General features: G+C 29.5%; 1 long non-coding RNA gene across 1 annotated transcript; it reads left to right on the top strand.

Annotated features, from left to right (window-relative positions):
- The first annotated feature begins 299 nt into the window (after positions 1-299).
- LOC149519994 (uncharacterized) lies at positions 300-2681 on the top strand. The gene is made up of 4 exons (XR_016327080.1): positions 300-487; positions 574-660; positions 760-1010; positions 2123-2681. It is a non-coding gene; the product is annotated as an uncharacterized LOC149519994 (long non-coding RNA).
- The last annotated feature ends 4741 nt before the right edge of the window (positions 2682-7422 follow it).

Genomic DNA, 7422 nt, shown 5'->3' with positions numbered 1-7422 from the left:
AGGACGATTTCGAGAAGACACTTCAACACATTTCCAAGGAAAAGGTCGTTGTTCTCGCTCAAATGAAAATAAGATCCCTAATCCTCTGTCTATCTCTGTTTGTTTGTGTGTGTATTTATTATTGTACTATTTCTGGTTTCAAGTCCTACATAGTGCGTTTAACAATAAAAAGAGCACATTTAAAATATAGAGTTACATTGAAAGGTTCAGGAGACTAGTCTGGCCTTTTTCTTCTGCATTCTCTTCTTTCATGCATTTCTACAGTTACTGAATTTCCCTTCTTCTCATTGCTTAGGCTAGCAGCGAACACCCATTGGCAAAAGCAATAGTGGAATATGCTTGCCGCTTCCATTTTTTTGATGAGAATTCGCTAACTAATGCTGCCCACAAAGGATCCACCATTTCTGCATGGCTTCTTGACAATGCAGAGTTCTCTGCTGTGCCAGGAAGAGGAATTCAGTTTTTTATTGCTGGAAAGTGACTACTGGTGAGTGTTTGGTCATTATTATTATAATTTCTGAGGCTTCAGAAAATGTCTTCATTACTCTAAACAAAAGTGGTGTTCGTGAATAGGTTGGTAATTGTAAGCTGCCTAAACAGATTAGAGAACTGATGCAAGTTGATGGTCTCGCCAATGATGAAGTGAAAAGCCATTTGCAGGTTACTCTTTAGCATATGAAATCCGCTCATATTATCCTCTTATCTCCTTTCTGGTCACTGATTTTGTGTGTGAACTTTGGTTTATGTGCATAAATACAGATTTCATATTCGAAAACTTCCAGCCTCTTCAGCTGGGCAAGTAAACAGCCTGTGGTCAACTTAAAATCAGTGCAGTCAACACATAAAAGAAAACATCTCACAATCTGTTTCTCCATAAGGTCCTTTATTTGCAAAAAAACGTCACAGCTGTTGCTGATGGCATTGTCTTGATCACAGATTTGATTAGCCATGTGTTCAACAATATTGGTGGAGTTTTAATTGCTGATGTTCTTACCCACAAGGTTCGCCGGGTAAGATATTACTTACAAGTTTAATCAATTTTTTTTTTTTTGGTGCTTCAAGATTTCCATATATAGAATATAATTTAGTTAAGATTGTGTTTAACTTGAAAATATTCTTTTATTTGTTTTTGTGTGTAATAGGTTGCAATGTTTTTATTTTGATAGCCTATGGGGATAGATTAGATTTTTCCTAGGCAAGTTTGAAGTGAAGCTGCTGCTATTCTCTTACTATTTGGATTGTTTTTTATTTTCCTTTTTGAGTGACAACATTCTTTTTTTGTTTTAGTTGTCTTTTCGTCGATAAAATCGAGCTATGAAAGTGAAAATAGCACATATTTGAGATTTGATAAATCCAACAATAATCAATCTGATGAGATAAAAGTTTGCAAACGAACTGCTAACAAGAGAAGTTTTCATTAAAAAAATTGTATATACATTTGTATATATGAACAGTTATTTACTACAAAACATAATTTATTTTATCAATGTTTTATTTATACTGAATTTTAATTTACGTGATGGAGAAAGTCTTAGAATAACAGTATAGGGTGAAATGATATAAAAAATCTATGAATAGCTTCTGAAGAACAAGTAGATGTTTGTTCTATTTGTTTTTCTTTTCCAAAATTGGTCCACAAATTTACAAGTACCCAAATCTCTAATTATGAAAAGTAGTAGTATACACATAATTGTAAAAGAATGAAAAATGAACACATGCAGAACAAAGCCAAATTAAGTTTCAGACTAAATCACAACAGCAGCAGCAGAATTCCAGGAAACAAAGGCTGTGCTGGTCACCTGAGCTGCATAGACGATTTGTCGAGGCGCTTCAACAGCTTGGAGGTTCACAAGGCTAGGCCTTTGGAAGTAGATGTTATCAGATTGATAGATTTATTTATTTATTTTGTCAAGTTGCATTGAAAGAACCTTTTATCGGCAGCTTCTGTTTGTTCTCAATTTTATAGGATTATGTCTTTTTTATGACCAAAAGATTGGAATCTGATACTTTTAGAAATTACTTAAATCAAGTTCCTTTTGAAATGTTCCAATCGAGTTTTATTGGTATCTAAGTTTTACTTTTAATTGTGGAATAAATCTGATTGATTTATTCTCTTTCACAGTGGCCACTCCTAAACAGATTAAAAAACTGATGCGAGTTGATGGTTTCACCAATGATGAAGTGAAAATCCATTTGCAGGTTAGTCTTTAGCATGTGAAATCCACTCATGTTATTCTCTTATCTTCTTTTTGGTCACTGATTTTGTGCGTGGACTTTGGATTATGTGCAAAAATGCAGACTTCATATTCAAAAACTTCCAGCCTCTTCAGCTGGGCAAGTAAACAGCCTATGGTTAGCTCAAAATCAGTGCGGTGAACAGATGAAAGAAAACATCTCACAATCTGGTCCTCCACAAGGTCCCCTCCGTGCGAGAAAAACATTGGAGCTGTTGCTGATGGCACTGTTTCACCCTTGATCATATATTTGATTGGCCGTGTGTTCAACAATATTGGTGGAGCTTCAACTGTTGATATTTTCACCCACAAGGTTTGCCGGATATGATACTACAAGCTTAATCAAGTTTTATTTTTTTAGTCTTCAAGATTTTTCATATATTGAATATAATATAGTTAAGATGGTGTTTAACTTGATAATATCCATTTGGTTTGTTTTTGTGAGTAATAGGTGAAATGATGTCAAAAATCAATGAATTGTTTCTCAAGAACATAGTTAATATTGTCTTTGTTCTTCGATTTTTTATTTTTTCCAAAAAGCCAAATACATTTACTGTTCTATTAATCTTGACTCCAAGTAAAAAAAAATTTATATGCATATTATATATATATATATATATATATAATAGAAAAACCTGTTTGAGTTTAACCATGTTTAAGCACACGAGGCTTAGTAGTTTTTGTATTTTTAAGCTTGGCTTGAGTTTCTGCATTTTAGTTTGGGTTGTATGTAAAATGGTTATTGCAACCCAAACTCCACTACACAGGCTTGCATGTTAGTTCGGTTTGAGTTTCTGCATTTTTAAGTTTTTTGTGGTTTCTTTTTTAGTTATTTTTGTGTTTGATTCATTATTAGTATTTTGAGGTTTGCACTTTAATTTGATTTGAAATGGTTTAAATGTAGTGTTGTTTAAAATTGGATTAATACCAAATGACAGTTGACATTGAATACTTAGGTGTGGTATTCAAAATTGCTACTCTATCTCAGCTTTGTAACTTAATTTCTCATTGGTTGTTACCTTACATTATCAAAATCATGAGTGCGTTCTTTCCTTAACAAATTATGCAACAAAGGCATGACATACCCCAAGCTTTTAGGAAACAGTTATGTTCAAGATTGAAAAGCCTGGTTGCAGTAGAAAAACTAGAAAAGGTGAATAACTCTATCCTTCTTTTCATCCATTGCGGCGCCAGCTTGCCAATCTATTTGAAAAGTTAAAGAGTCATCTTGCAATTTCGACAAAAACCAACTATGGACCTAGCAAAAAAGAAATTGATGAAAGCCTGTTTATCAAGAAGTTATTTTGACGAAAAGAAATGCATTCTTGCATGTTTTCAAGATATTTCAGGTGAGTAGCATTGTTCTGATCTTTTTTATTAATGTTTCTAACATAATGGTTAAATCAAAATTCATAACTTCTACCTTTTTTATTTCGGGTGTTACTATTTTTGTGTAAGTTAGAAAGCATCACAATACAATTGAAGATAAAATAATCAACCTAATTGCTCTCTTTTTTGTGCTTAACTCAACTGCCTTTAGTGGGATTTTTGAGTTTTCATTGACCATCGATAAGCATTTAAATTCAATTAATTATTTAACAATAAAGCGTGTGGAGTCGGGCTTTTACACACTAGTGAGAATTAAGAACTTTCTTTCCTTCTTGAGATTTTTTTTTTATGTTAAAAGAAAAATAAAAACTTTATCTCATTTATTCTTAATGAATTACATTTTCATATTATATTATCCTTTCTAATTTTTTAAAAATATAAAGTAAATGTGATTTTTATTATTTATGATTTCAACAAATATTACATTTTTAAGATAAAAAATGTAATAGTTGTTAATATTTTTGAAATTCTTAAATTAACAAAAATCATGTTAGATAAAAAATATAATGGATGTTAAAATTTTATTTTCACAATTATGAAATTTCAATAAAGATCGCTTTTTTAAGTTGAAAACATAGTGAATTTTAAAATTATATTTTTTAAAATTTGAAATTTTAATAAAGATCACATTTTTAAAATAAAAACATAGTGGATGTGAAAATTATATTTTCAAAATTCTGAAATTTTAATAAATATCGCATTTTGAAGATAAAAACATAATGAATGTTAAAATTATGTTTTTAAAATTTTAAAATTTTAATAAATACTATATTTTTAAGATAAAAAATATAGTGAATATTGAAAAATATCATGTTTTTTAAATTAAAAAAAAATGGATGTTAAAATTATATTTTTGAAAAATTGAAATTTTAATAAAAATTATGTTTTTAAGATAAAAAAATATAGTGAATGTTTACATTTTTAATATGAAAAAATGTAGTGAATTTTAAAACTATATTTTTGAAAATTTACAATTTTAACAAAGATTATACTTTTAAAATAAAATATGTAATAGTTATTAAAATTTTATTTTCAAAATTTTGAAATTTTAACAAAGAGCGCGTTTTTAAGATAAAAAACTTAATGCATATCAAAACTTTATTTTTAAAATTTTGAAATTTTAATAAAAATCATATTTTTTAAAATAAAAAAAATAATCCATATTACTCGTAACAAAATTAAAATAAAATATAAAATATCTTTACTAAATATTATTACATATAAACTAAAAATACATTTACTTCCTATTATTGCATATCAAATTTGTTTCAAGGGCTTTGAGACCCACACGTAGACGTTACTGCAAAAGTTGATCTTTATATTTTTTTGTGTAAGGACAATTACCCTAAGGGTAATAATTAAGATTGTAAAATTATTTTTGTTGAAAAATATTAAAAGAATATTTTTTAAAATTTTTTAATTTCAATAAAAATGATGTGTTAATAATGTAATATGTTATAAATATTATATGTTATTCACATGTCATAAAAAGTAATATAATAAAAGATTTTATTAAGTAATTTTATATTTTTTTAAACCAAACATGAAAATTTTATATTCTTTAAATCAATATTCAAAAATCTAATATTCTCTTTTAATATCATTTTCTCTCAAAATAAAATTTTTTCTCCAAATCTAAAAATCCGCAAATAAACTAAATATGTTAATCAAAGAAATCACAATGTGCAGTGTGCAGATAAAAACTTGTATAAACGATTATAAATAGTTGTAGAATATTAATTGGACTGACCTGGAAATCGATTGCCAATATCTGCTCCTAGCAAGCCAAGCTTATTCATCCAAGGATGCTCGAGCCATGGGATGCAAAACAATGTCATCATGGTTTTGCATGATGGTTTGCACCTGAATGCAGCTCAAGGTTTTTGGCTCCATAAGCAGGCAAGCAGCCTCAACCACGTCCAGGGCAGTTTACTGAAATGGGGTATAAATAGCATTACCGGTGCTGTCATGAATGACATAAGTCCTGTTGTATGCTCAATCTTCGAATTTGTTCACGATGACAATTTCTGGATCTAGCTTTGCAGCTCTTTGTATGGATGGCTGCGTGATTCAGAGGAAAAGATCTTGCGGCATAGTAGCATGGACTGATTTGCAGCATCTTTGCTCTGGTGAAAAAAAGGGAAATTTACTTTTCTTCAGGAAAGTAAATCTTGAGATTGTTAAAAAGTGGTGACTAGAATCTGTTTTCTGGAATGTTTATCATATGTTTCAAATTTATCTTCTACCAGTTAACAATTTATAAATGATACCACAAAATTAGAGTGAATGCAAAAGATTCATATATCTACCTATTCTAGGAATGGTTAGGAAGGAAAATGCTGCCTTGCGAATTTATTTGAGTAGCAAAATTTGCACTGAAATGAAAATTCCATAACTTGTCCTTCCCAAAAAAGAAAAACGTTTTGTGGTTAATTCTCCAGTTGGATTGGATATGCTGGAAACTGGAAAAACCAGGAGCAAGGGAGGGATGGGCTGGAAGAAGAATTACTAAATCTCCGGTCATCTATATCTCATTTCCAAAAGAGAAACAGTAAATCAGCATGTTCTTTCGTGAACAACAAATAATGCATGTATTAGGGATTTAAATAATAGTCGCGATTATATTTTCGGTCGCTTCGTATTTATCGTATTTTTGGATATAACGAAGATCATTGCTGTCATCGAAGTCATCATAGCTGTGAATTTTTTTTTAATTTTGCACAATTTATTATAAAATATAATAATTATAATTATAATCATAAAAACTCTTATTTAATGAATTTTAAAATAATTTATCATATGATATTTTTTATTTTCTAAAAACAATATTCACAATTTTAGTTAGATTATAATAAAAAATTTGTATTTGATTTAACAACAAAATTTTTGCTTGAGCTAAATTCATATTCAATATTAATTCTAGACAAATCAAAATATTAACAAAACATAACATATTAAATACTAAGCATCTATATTTAATAAAATTACAACCTTAAAAATATAATAACTTCAAATTCTATCAACTATAACTATTGATATATATTTCAAAATTTACCATATGGTAGAATGACGAAGAAGATCAAATTTTCTATTTTCACTTTGAAAGTCAAATTGACTCCATCCCCATCCTTGTGACCTTTGATCTTGATGCACTTGAGGTGGATGATATATTTGAGAATGATACATTTGTGGAAGAGGATACAGTTGTGGTAAATGATACATTTGAAGTGAAGGATACATTTGTGGTGGATAATAACTATATAAAGGTGGATAACCATAAGGAGGTTGAAAATTAGGTTGTTCCAGTTGATAGTAACATCTTTGAGTACTAACAAATGATTCACTATACTCAAAGTTACTAGAATTTGATCTCCTACCTAAAGATGAAGAACTTCTAGAAATATCATAGTGGTGCTTCTTGGCTTTTCCTTTTGATCGAGCTGTATATGCACTTTGACCTCCACTAGATTCAGCAGATAGATTGACTTCATATTCTGCCATGTTAATAAATGTTCTACCAGTAATAGCAAGCCTAATTTCTCTTTTAAGTGAGTTATAAGGTCAATTTACATCCATATTACCACTAAAATTTGCACCATCACCATCACCATCACCATCACTATCACCATCACCATCATTTAGACTTAAACCCGGACCATCATCACTTTGACTTGGTATTGGACTTAAACTTGAATGAGACATATTCCTTTCTTGAGATTGGCGTGATTATTCAATATTTATTTCATTATCAAAATTATCTGTAGGCAACCAATTAGAGTTTTGACCATCTAACAGAGGA

The sequence above is a fragment of the Durio zibethinus genome, chromosome 2 (assembly GCF_047325235.1).
Source record: "Durio zibethinus cultivar Kanyao isolate XHJ-2024 chromosome 2, ASM4732523v1, whole genome shotgun sequence".
Taxonomy (NCBI): domain Eukaryota; kingdom Viridiplantae; phylum Streptophyta; class Magnoliopsida; order Malvales; family Malvaceae; genus Durio; species Durio zibethinus.
Note: the sequence above shows the minus strand (reverse complement) of the source record. Positions and strands in the feature narration are given on the sequence as shown.